Below are 13254 nucleotides of genomic sequence, written 5' to 3'. Positions count from 1 at the left end.
CTAATATCTAAAGTCTATAAGGAACTTAAGTAATTCAACAAACAGAAGAGCAAATAACTCCATTAAAAATGGGCAAAGGACATAAACAGATATTTCTCCAAAGAAGACACACATGCAGCCAAAAAATATATGAAAATATGCTCATCATCACTAATAAGTAGAGAAAGGCAAATCAAAACCACAGTGTGATACAATCTCACACCAGTCATAATGGCTATTATCAAAAAGTCAAAAAACAACAAATGGGTTGTGGAGAAAAGGAATCATTTATATACTGCTGGTGGGAGTGTAAATCAGTTCAGTCACTGTGGAAAGAAGTTTGGAGATTTCTTAAAGAACTGAAAACAACTGCCATTCAGCCCAGCAATCTCACTACTGGGTATATACCCAAAGGAAATTAAATTGTTCTACCAAAAAGACATGCAGTTGTGTGTTCACTGCAGCACTATTCACAATAGCAAAGACAGAGAATCCACCTAGAGGCCCATCAACAGCTGACTGGATAAAGAAAATGTGGTCCATTAAATAGTACACTAAAAGGGAAGGAAATCATGCCTTTTGCAGCAACATGGATGCAGCTGAAAGCCATTGTCCTAAGCAAACTAACACAGGAACAGACAACCAAATACCACGTTATCACCTATAAGTAGTAATTCAACATTGAATACACATGGACACAAAGATGGGAGCAGTAGACACTGGGGACTACTTGAAGCAGGAGAGTGGGAGGTGGGGATAGATTGAAAAGCCACCAGCAATGAACCATGCTCACTACCTGGGTAAAGGGATCATTCATACACCAAACCTCAGTAACACACGATTTACTCATGTAACAAGCTTCCACATGTAACCTCTGAACCTAAAATAGAAGTCAAAAGAAAAAAAGTCATTCTTGAACGAATACCTACATTTGCCAGCTACTTTGCTAGGGTCTGATAATGGAAGAGTTTGGGAGCTATTCATCTTTCTCAGCTACGGAGCTAGCGTTGGGTTGTCCTCTGTTCTGAGACTCCCACTGCAGCGAATCTGCTGCTTCCAAAACCAAAGTTTCAGTGCTAAACTCACTGTGTCTGCGCCCTGAGTGGACATTGTAATGTGTCTTTTGTTTTGCAAAACTGTGTGGACACTTTCTAAGAGACAATGCTTCAATGTATGTATCTCAGTCCATCTAGAATGCTTTAACAAAGTACCATAAACAGGGTGTATTACGAACAACAGAAATTTATTTCTCAGTTCCGGAGACTGGGAAATGCAAGATCAAGGTGCCAGCAGATTCAGTGTCTGGTGAGGACCTGCTTACTGATTGATAACATCTTGAGAGCTTGCCCTCATGTGGTGAGAAAGGGCAGGGGATCTCCCCAAGGTCTTTTTATAAGGTAATCCCATTCAAGAAAGCTCTGCTTTCATGACCTAAACACCTTCCAAAGATCCTTCCTCCTAATACCCTCACCCTGAAGTTAGAATTTAAATGTGCACATTTTGTAGAGGACTTAAGTATTCAGTCTATAGAAGTATGTTTCCAGTTCTTTTAATTTTATTTACAAGTAGGAAACATATTCATGAATATGCCAACTGACATTTCAAATGTGCCATTTACTACAGACTTCACATAGCTCTCCTCTTTCCTGAATGATTAAATATACATAAAATCTATCAGAATGAACACTCTAAACTCAAAGCACACTTTCCTAAGTATTTTCCTAGTATTCAGGTGCACAGCCAGATATATCTGTCAATTTTCTCTTTCAAGAATTACTTGGTCTCAACTGGTTGTCTCAGTGTATCAGCATCAGTCATTCTTAATACTCCAAAGATAACATTCAGAGGAATGAAATAAAAACAGAGTCTCTAATCCCTCTTTCTTTCATATCACTCTTTATGCAAGTAGGAAGATCAGCTTTGATAGAGGATTACTGGATGCCACATATTCTCATTGGAACATCACAGATTGGATTTAGCGCGAAATACATTTTTTCTAATGTGTAAACAACACCAGCTGAATCCATATTTCTCATAACTGTCCTGCCACGAGGCTGTGTTTTTTTCTCACCATGCAGCCAGTTTTATTATAATTCCCTTTTAGCACAGCCTCCAAAGGCTTGCATCTGTCACTTGGAGCAGAGCATCATGAAAGTTCACCACTATCTTGGACCACTGGAGTTTAGTAGTATTGTTGCATTTCCTGACTTGCATGCCAATAAAATATCTTTAAGTGCCTTTAAGCTAGTTGGCTGCAAGTTACATAGAGGCACTGCTATTAGCTCTCTTTTTGAGAGCTTACTCTAAGCCTCAAATTGGCGGCTTGAACACATGAGTTTGTTGGAGGTAATGACCTTGTTCTCTGGGGTTGGATTTTGACAGCTTTCCACCATTCTAGCTGGGTGTAAACAAAATTAAACGGGTTAGGATTATCCATTTCTCAAATTTAATGTATTTTTGGTGATCCAAGGAAGAGTTGCCTCTCAAAGATTATCTGACTGAAGTCAAGAAACTTTCACCTAGTATTATCATTTTAATAGGATAATGTGAACTCAAATTCAAACATAGCCCGATGTTTGCTGTACAAGGCCATCAAACTGGATGGATATCTTTGAGAGAGAGGCTTCCCATCATCTCAACTGAATTTAATTAAAAGATTAAGTAAATATGCATTATCCTCATCCACCTACTTACTCATTAATACAAAAACATATGAAGCATGTGGATAGAAAGTGAGTCAATAATGAGTCCTAAAATTTGAGGGCTCATCATTGACTCACTTTTTGTCTGTCTTCAGTCAGAATGGCCTTAAAATTACAAGCAACCATCGAGGTTTCAGTGTTTCATTTCGAAGCCAGACACCATGCTAGTTATCTCATACGTGTTCAAAGAGAAATCAAATGCACTCACTCTTATTCAGAATTTCCTCCAGTAGCAGAGGAGACATATCTGTGAAAAATAACAGCAATGGAATAATTCCTATAATGGACATATGAAAAAAGGTCATTAGCATGCACAACAAGGAGCATTTCTGCCTTGATAGGACATAGAATATTCTTGCAGGGGTGATATGAGCTGAGTCATTCATTCATTCATTTCAATGTATGTATTATGAACGATATTTTTGTACCATGCATTTCTATTTTCTCTCATGTCCTTCCCTGAAGGATGAGGTTCATTTCTCTCCCCAGGGGAAAGTAAGACTATTTCCTGCAGCTCTTTGTGTAATGGTACCTTTAATCCCTTATCTGACCAAACACTTTCTCCAACTAAGATGTGACATCCAAATAATTGGTCTAGTATCTAGGAAAGGAGATGAGTGCAGGATAAGACACATGTGTTCCTAGAGGGGGAGACCTCTACACTGTCTTTAAGGAAGGAAGTATGTCAGCTTTTACCAGGGAGGTGTGGGCTTCTTCTGCATGAACAGATGGTCCAGGAGAGTCTGTGAATCACGATTGTTCTAGCATATCAACCCAGATGCCTTCATCCCATGACTAAGTTTGCATTTCTTAATCAGTGCCTTGACATCACATAGGATAATTGCCTTGGTCCATCATTTAGCCTTCTTTGAAGCTCTGGTGCTTTAATCATTAAGTTCTTGGCTTGGTCCTCAGCTTTACCTGCTCTCTGGCTGTAGTTAGGGCTTGCTATGCTATCAAGGAAGCCCTCTAGGTTTTAAATTTAATTTCGAATTTCTGCCTAATTACTTCAAAGTATCAACTGCGCTTAGCAACAGCCACTTGCTTTTTCTATACTTTATGTCAGTTGTTACCTCAGATTACTCATCATCATGATAAACTGTACTTACTACTGCATTCCTTTCAATAATATATTGAAGCACTTAACAACATAGCTGTCTTGTACAAGGTTCATTTTTGTTCATCTGACGAAAGTTATGGAGGCCTAAATGTGAGCTAGCAGGTAATTAAGCTTCTGAATTCTATCTCTTCTTTCTCTGACCAGTCAATGCCAACTATTGCAGATTGGCTTCCCTGGGAAGCAAAATCTGAAAAGATTACTACACAAGAATTCTACCACAGAGTCCTTGAAAACTTTAAAAAGGAATGAAATGAGGCAGGGTTGGAGAGAAGGAGAAGCTAAACAGTGATGTGGTCCAAACAAAGGCCAAACCTACAAGGAGCGCTGAAGCTGTGTCAAGCCTTCAGCACCGCCTGCATTGTAATGAGAGAACTGGGATTTTACATTCCTACATGTATCGTAATTGAATGTAGGTTGTCACTTGGGTAAAGCAGCTGTCTCCAACATGGGACATTTTACAGAAAAGACTGTCATCTGAGGGCAGTAAGCCAGTGACATTGCCTACATATTTCAGTCCTAAAAAGGAGGCTATGTGGCACATCACAAAATCCACTCTGGAAATTCAGGTAGTTACTAGCCTGTAGTGCTTATAGCCTCTTTCAATAAGACAAAATAATGCCATGCCAGAAGCTATGGCAGATGGCCATAGAAGCCACAGGCAGTGGCTTCCCTGTGGTTTTCAGGAAACTCAGAATGACTTGAATGCTCTGGATAGGGGTCACAGGCATTCTACAAATGATGGTAGGTCCAAAAAGGGCTGAGATCATTATAGATAATTGCTCAGTATTTCGCAGAAAGGGAAATAGCAGTGCAATGACTTTTAACATTATCTATCTAGAGTTAGTCCAAATTTTACAGGTCTTCCATGAGACTACCTTACTTCAGACATCAGCTGCATGCTCAAGGATCTCAGGGACATCCTCGCTTCTAACCAACTGGCTACAAATGTGAGGGTTCCTCTCAGGTTTGAGAATTCACTTGAATGACTCACAGAACTCAGGGAAGTGTTATATTTATGATTACAGCTTCACTATAGCAGAGAGGATACAAAACCAAAACCAGCCAGAGAAAAAACACATGGTGTTAAGTCTGGCAGAGGCTCAGACCCTAAGCTTCCAGTTGTCTTCTCTTTGTGAAATCAGAAAGTGTCACCCTCACAGCACATTGAAATGTAATGATGCACAGAGTGTTGGCGACCACAGAAGCACTCCAAGCTAGGTGTTCAGAGTTTTTATTGGGGTTTCACTATGTAGCCAGTCATGTAGGCATGATTGGCTGAATCATTGGCCATGTCATTGAACTTGATCTCCTGCCCCTTGTCATCTCCTCAGAAGATCTGGAAGAAGAGAGTTACAAACTCTTTGTTTCAGAGCTCTGTTTGAGAGTTAAAAGCTCTGTTTGAAATACTAGCTTTGGTTCTGGGCACTATACTTAATTTATACAACTTGTTTCTCCTCTCTGGTTGAAAGACTCAACTGCATGAATACAGTTTCTATAAAATTTGAAGCCTCATAGTGGGAGAATAAAGAGAGAAGTTAAGATTTTTGTCAATAGGAGTCCATTGACATAATAAACATTTCATAAGTGCTAACTATATAAGTTACTATGCCACAAACCACAGACATAGTTTCTTGATCTAGAGATGTTCATATTCCTGAATAAACATATGAAATTTAGCTTGGTTGTGGCCTGCTAGAGAAAAGAATATGTGAGCACAGAAAAATTATCCATGAAATCCTGGATAGAATATTGAAGATGGCTACAAATTGGAGAAAAGGCAGTATATGAGACCGTTTCCCACATCTATAAAGAACTACCTGAGACTGGATACTCTATAAAGGAAAGTTTCATTGACTCACGGTTCTGCAGGCTTAAACGAAGCGTGATGTTGGCCATCTGCTCTGCTTCTAGGGAGGCCTCAGGAAATTTACAATCATGGTGGAAGACAAAGGGGAAGCAGGATCATCTTACATGACTGGAGCAGGAAGAAAAGAGAAGGGGGAGGTGCTGCACACTTAAAACAACCAGATCTCACAAGAACTCAGTATCAGTATCATCAAGGCAATACCAAGTATCTTCAATGAGCTCAGTATCTTGATGATCTCAGTATCATCAAGACAATACCAAGGAGGATGGTGCTAAGCCATTCATTAGAAACTGCATCCATGATCCAATCACCTCCCACCCAGCCCCACCTCCAGCACTGAGGATTACATTTCAGCATGAGATGTGGGTGGAGACACAGATCCAAATCATATCATGCAGTGACTTGTAAACTATTTCAAGTCATGTAATGAGCAAGCAGAAAAAAATAAAAGTTAAGAAAGGCGTAAAATTTGTCAACTCTAGACTCACAACAAACACATCCCCCCCCACACACACAACAACCTGCTCACCTGGACAAAGTGCTCACTTACCAGGACGATAGCCAGCATGCCGAGGTTGATTTTGAGAGCCTGGTCTTGCTGTGTCTACTAATCTTCAACAAGTATATTACAAACTTGGACATTAACTCCCAATCATTTTTCTTGCCTTGAAATATACATACTAATCTATTTGAGTCTGGGGGACAAAATATATCAATTATCTTTTCCCTGCCTTTTGATACTAAAAGATGGTGAATGTGGAGTTTTCCATTTCTGTATTAAGCTTAATAAACTCAGCTTTGACAGGTAAAGCTTTCTGAGTAAATTTTACAGAAAGTCGGGACATGGGCCAGTTTGGAAAGATAAATTATGACTGTTTGAGATAAAGAATTCTAGAGAAATACATTTGAGGAATTGGGGGAGGGTACAGGTTACTGAGACATGCGACTTCAAAGATACTCCTAAGTTCAAAAGCTGAACACAATAATGTTACCTTTCCCTTGGAGAGATTTATATACATTCCAAAAGGTCAGAGTAAAAACATGCTTCCCAACAAGCAAAATACCTCGATTATTTTTTTCTGAACTACTCTCCTACAATACAAATTAGTATGTATAGGATAACATCTGGATCTCATTGCTTTACACCAGGGTTAAAAAGTTAAGGTACCAGGAAACCACATGTTTATTTGCTATGAGTAAATAATAATTTTCTCTGTGTTAGAAACTTCGTGTGTGTGTGTGTTCAAGATCATGATAATAAATATGGATATTAAAAATCTATCTTACTCCCTCTTTCCATTTCCCAAGTGTCTTGGTCCATTCAGGCTGCTGTAACAAAATACCATAAACTGGGTTACCTGTAAATGACAGAAATTTATTACTCACAGTCCTGGAGTCTGGAAAGTCCAAGAGCAAAGTGAGGACTGATTTGGTTCCTGGGGAGGGCTCTCTTCCTGGTTCATAGATGGTCTTTTTCTCCGTTTATCCACACATAGGGAAAATGTTCAAGGAAGATTTCTGGAATCTCTGTAAGGACACTTATGTCATTCATGGGGGCTCTACTCTCATGACCTAATCACCTCCCAAAGGCTTCACCTCCAAATACTGTCACGTTGAGAATTAGGTTTCAACATGTGAATGTCAGGGAAATATATACCCCACTTAACCTAATATTATTACACATTGCATGCTTGTATCAAAATATCTCATGTAAACGTAAATATATACACTTACTATGTACCTGCAAAAATTAAAAAATTCAGTCTCTAGCATTAAGATTTAAACTTTTTAGCTGTTTCTTCTCATACTGATTTCCATATTTCAAATACAAATTTTGCAGTATTTATTTCAGTACAAATTTACTTCAGAAAACAGAAGCCAGCCTATATCTTTTAATGGTTTTGATACAAGAAATTGAAGGTTTATGTGACTATTGGAAAGACTGAGGAGAAAAACAATGTGGAAAACAACCAAAGAGGATTTTAGCTTAAATATGTAAAGTGGGTCATGTGTCCTCAGACAAAGCTACTGTAAATCTCAAGACTCTGGATGGTTGCTATCCAAGTACCTCAGTTATCAGCACCAATGATGATGACTCCAAAAGCTCACCTGGAGGCTTTCTGAACTCTCACAGCTGTCAAGCATTTGTTCTCAATTCTCACCTGATAAAGGTCTGTCCTGCTTGACCTATCAAATCTCACGCAAGTACCTTTCATTGGAACCCTAAGAAGAAGGGGAATGTGGAAAACAGTTCCCAGCTTCTACTTTCTGGAGAAGATCTTAAAGGAGGTGGGTTTGATGCCTGCCAAGTTGACAACAGATGATCCAACCCACAGTGATTTCCTGGTACAAAAATTTTAGATGTGATCTATTGCATGGCATATTATGATATGTTTTAACTTCTTTATACTTCTCCTTCTTGCTCTCTCGCTCATCCTATTATAGGTGCTTTGATTAAATCAATATTCAATGTTTGTAGGGCTAAAACTGGAAATTTATCCACTACTGAGAAAGGTAGCATATTTATGCTTATCTTTCCATTTCATAAACCTTTTTTACCCCTGGAATTGATAATGGTGACATTCTTTTTTCATTTGCTTAGTTGTGCTTTTTTTTTTTTAATATCTAATACTCACTGACTATCCAAAATTATACTTAGAGGTCTTAAACAACTTTCCATACTACAGTCCCTGTGGTCAGATGGAGCAAATAATATATCAGTTCTTTTTATCTCCATCCTCCCACCCCTACATTATCTTCTTCATGGCCTTTTTCCCAGAGCTGTTTTTCTCCCATTTGAAATAGTTGTTCTCTTGGTCTACTGTGGAAAGGTTGATCTAGGACTGCTCCTTCATGTTTTCCTGTGCTAAATCTCCTTTTTCCTTTCTTTTTTCTTTTTATTTTTTTTAGATGGAGTCTGACTCTGTCGCCCAGGCTGGAGTGCCATGTCGCGATCACGGCTCACTGCAACCTCCGCCTCCCGGGTTCAAGCAATTCTCTGCCTCAGCCTCGTGAGTAGCTGGGATTACAGGCGTCTGCCACCACGCCTGGCTAATTTGTTTGTATTTTTAGTAGACAAGGGGTTTCACTATCTTGGCCAGGCTAGTCTTGAACTCCTGACCTCGTGATCCACCTACTTCGGCCTCCCAAAGTGCTGGGATTACAGGCGTGAGCCACCGTGCCAGGCCAAAACCCATTTTTAAAAGTTTCTTTCTCTATCTTGGTTTACTTTTTCATTTTGATGAAACACATCCTATAATAGTTTTGTGAGCAAGAGTGCAAAGGAGGTTACATTTTTTTCATCTTTCTGATGTTTTAATCTTGTCTTTTCTATCACACACCTATTTATCTTTTGTCCACCTAACAGATACAATTCTAGTAGAATTAAGAATCTTTGTGTTATTCTTCAGTTTATTTTTCTGCTGTCCTTTTTTAGTTTCAAAATTATTTTTGTTCCTTCATTATTGTGTTTGTATCATTCTGTCCTTGCTCCATAGATATAGCTTCTCATTTTAATATTGTAGCTGATTTTTAGAAAAAAATTCTATAAATTATCACTGTTTTCTTAACTATACTTCACCTACTTGTTATTTTGATTTCTCTTTTTTATCAAATATTTTATCAAATATCTGGGGAATGTGGTCCATTCATGTTCAAAAATGAAGTACCTACTATACAACAGATCAGAAGCCTTATCTGTGTGCATGAGCAGAAATTGTCAATTATTAGGCATTGTTGGAAGATAATCTTGTGGCAAGTAAAGTTTATTTGTGGGTCCTCAAATTTGAGGATTTCATGCATTTTCTCTGCAACCAGATTTATGTGGGATAACATAATATTTTTTATCTTACTATGGAGCAGCCAGAAGAAAACTGTACCTAGCTGCATGTGTTCAAAGAACAAGTAGAAACGGGGGATAGCGAATTTTATCATTATGTAAGCAGATTTTCACTTAATTCACTTACTTTCAGCATCTAACTCACCTTTGACTTCCATGATCTCTTATTTTTCTCAGTTGGAGTCCTTACTGGTTTGATTTCTTCAGAAGATAGAATTGTGGTCAGAGATTGGATGACAGTGAGGACAGAAAAGAAGAGGAAGTTGTCTGGCTGTGTGGGTTCTAGTAGGGCTCAAGGGTCTACTGTTCCCTACAGAGATTTCTACCATCCTCCAGTTTTCAGCCCCACAATTCACCATCCTTCCTATTTCTTCCATTGTACAATTGCATCACATCATAAGCCTCTCCTTTATTACACAGGGCAAGTACATTTCTTTCTCATGTTTCCCTTTGCATAGTCTCAGACAGTTAACAGTTGCAGCACCCACTCTGCTCACCCAGAAGCAGAGGTCTTAGATTTACATTGTCAAACTAACGAGGCACAGTAGGCTTCAACCAACACCAAGTTTATTCAGATTTAAGAAAGAATAGCCGGACGCGGTGGCTCACGCCTGAAATGCCAGCACTTTGGGAGGCCGAGGCGGGCGGATCACAAGGTCAGGAGATCAAGACCATCCTGGCTAACACGGTGAAATCCCGTCTCTACTAAAAATACAAAAAATAGCTGGGCATGGTGGCGGGCACCTGTAGTCCCAGCTACTCGGGAGGCAGAGGCAGGGAGGAGAATGCCTTGAACTGGGAGGTGGAGCTTGCAGTGAGCCGAGATTGCACCACTGCAGTCTAGCCTGGGCTACACAGCAAGACTCTGTCAAAAGGAAAGAAAGAAAGAGAGAGAGAGAGAGAGAGAGAGAGGAAGGGAGGGAGCGAGGAAGGAAGGAAGGAGGGAAGGAAGGAGAAAGAAAGAATAACAGAGAGGAATTGTGACATCCTCAGCAGCACCATAGCCAAGGTCCTATGACTCACAAGCATGATAATGAGAAGTGAGGCTGACTGCGTGCCAACCACCTCCGCTCCAGGAAGCCATCAACTCTGGGGTCTCTACAGCTTCTCTGCATTCTTGCTCATCCAGAATCTTGTGCTGCTGAAACTCATTATTTGCAAAGTATTTATCAAGTAGATGTTACCAAGCCGTTAGCAATCTCCACAACTAGGTGCAGAGGCTTGATTCAGTATATTAGAACTTCAGGAGTACTCTCATTTATCTTGGATCTTATATAATCTTTTACGTTTCTTCAATCTGTGTCAGTAATTTGGGCATCTACTATGGGCTGAATTGTGTAATTAAGGTTAAACAAAGTCATGAGGCTGGGGGCTTTCAATAGGATTGGCAATCATATAAGGAGAGGACAAAAGAGATTCCTCTGTTTCTGTACTCTTTGAGGACACAGGAAGACCATCTGCAAGCCAGGAAGAGATACCTCATCAGAAACCAACCCTGCTTGTCCTTGATTGTGGCCTTCAAGCTTCCAGAACAGTGGGAAAATACATTTCTGTTGTTAAGTCTCCCAGACTATGCTATTTTGTTATTATAGCCTGAGAAGAGTAATACAGCATCTAAACCTCAGACACCCCGTAAGCCAGACAAATAGCTGTTAATGATAAACAGCGATCACTTTCCATTCATTATGATTTAATTTAGGAAAACAACTGTAATATTGTCCTTTAGTATTTTCTAGAAATAACAGATGCATCTCATTCTCAGGGTGTGGTGCAAAGGAAATTTCACTTACCTTCCACTGAGACATCTTTCAAAACATTTTTTAAATAAAAAGTCTGAAATACAATTTAAAATAAAACCCTGAGGACTGACAATCATTTTCTCTTCCATTTGTGATTCAGAGGTTTCTGTTTAATCAATAATTCCTTATTCAAACACTTTACCTGGATAGTTTAATGGCTATCTGACCACTTGAAATGCAAGTTATAAAGTTTTTAATCTTCGAATGAGATTTTGAGGGTCAAACAGTAGTTCTTACTTCAAAGCATAAACCATTCTGACAGATTTATACTGGAGAGTCTATACTAAATAAGAAAAATATTTAAATAATTCAGATAATAATGCAAACTATTAACTCTTAGAAAATTCTAAGTTGAGTGTTTTCAGTTGTGTTAGAGTTAGGTAAGAAAACGCACAAGAAATCTGCTAAGTAGATAATTCTATTGTGCCAACACTTATTAGTTTAATGCATCTATTTAAGAAGAGCCTGAAGCTTTAAAGAAGACATTTAAGTTTGTATACTGTAGCTAACTGCCATTATGAAACTATTAAGTTGCCATTTTACTCCATCATGCATTTTATCTGATAACCATGAGTTATAATAATAAGCAGACAGGTATAATTGAGTTTATTATATGGCCTGTTCAGTTTCTTTCCTGTCATAAGAATGCAAGAGTAACCAAAAGTCATGTTTTGATGTTTATTGTAACTAAAGAGTTTTCTTTATACCATTCATTTTTATTCTTATTTTAACATGTGAAAACCACTTAAGTTTTTTTTAGGTTCAGAATATTTCTGCTATCAGAAGGCATGACAAAACATGTAGTAGCATAGTCAATGAGAATTTTTCAGCCGTTCTATCAAGAAGTAGTTTGCTGATTTAAAAAATCTTAATGCTAATAAGTTGGCTTAGCTAAAAAAAAAAAAAGTCAGAATAATGCAGGGAAAAAAACCGTAATACAAAATATTAAAGCTCTTTTTGTAATGCTACAAAGAATACAAAAATAAAATTTGTGATTTTACCATTGATAGTTTTAATATTAAGACTGAAGCTATGTAACATACTAATTTTAAGTGTACTACTAAATATTTTTCTTTCTATTCTCTACGCTTACTTAAATTAGAAAATTGAATGTTTTAGGGATGTAAAATAAGAACGGGGAGAAACTGATACCAAGTACAGAGAAAAAAATAACATTTGTGGGAAAGTTCTTGGTAGCAATGGTGTAAATTTAATTTTACATCTATTATTTTACTTACTGAGAGGCAAACCGTCTAGAATCCAATCTCAATATTTTCTAAGACTAGCTATTAGCCCTGTGTTGTGTACAGTTCGTTCATCATCAATCAAGTGAAAACAGTAGGAGAAGCTGCCCCACAGAGTTACAGTCAAGATGGGACAATTATAAATATGTAAGGCAGTTGGAGCAGCGCATGCTGCTAGTGAGTATCACATAAGCACTTGATACTTCTTAATCTTCATGAACTTGTAGTGAATTACAGAACTCACTACAAGTGAGTTATAAATATAAAATAGAAGTGAGTGGGATGCTGGGACTCTAACACATTGACATTTAAATAAGATTTGGTTCATGAATATAACCAGAAAAATCTTACTAGGAATATCTGTTTTTCTGAAAGAAAAATGCAATTTTGACATATATTTTATCATGTATGAATATGTATATATTTATATAGCTATATAATTAGATATGACACACATACACACTTGCATATCTGAAGTAGAGAAAGGTCTACAATAAACTATTTGAGAAATCAGACATTCCAATGAAACAGAACAAACAAAAGGCCTATGGATAAAAAGCTATTGAAAAACAATAGAATGAAAAAGTTGAGTAAGTGTCTAAGTGAATACCATAGTACCATATAAAATCTACCTTTATTCTTTGTGCCGTCACTGCCGTGCATATACTTCCTAACTAAAATTAATGTCACCTATAGCGTAGCATC

The sequence above is a fragment of the Macaca fascicularis genome, chromosome 3 (assembly GCF_037993035.2).
Source record: "Macaca fascicularis isolate 582-1 chromosome 3, T2T-MFA8v1.1".
NCBI classification, from domain to species: domain Eukaryota; kingdom Metazoa; phylum Chordata; class Mammalia; order Primates; family Cercopithecidae; genus Macaca; species Macaca fascicularis.
This window is presented reverse-complemented; position numbering follows the sequence as displayed.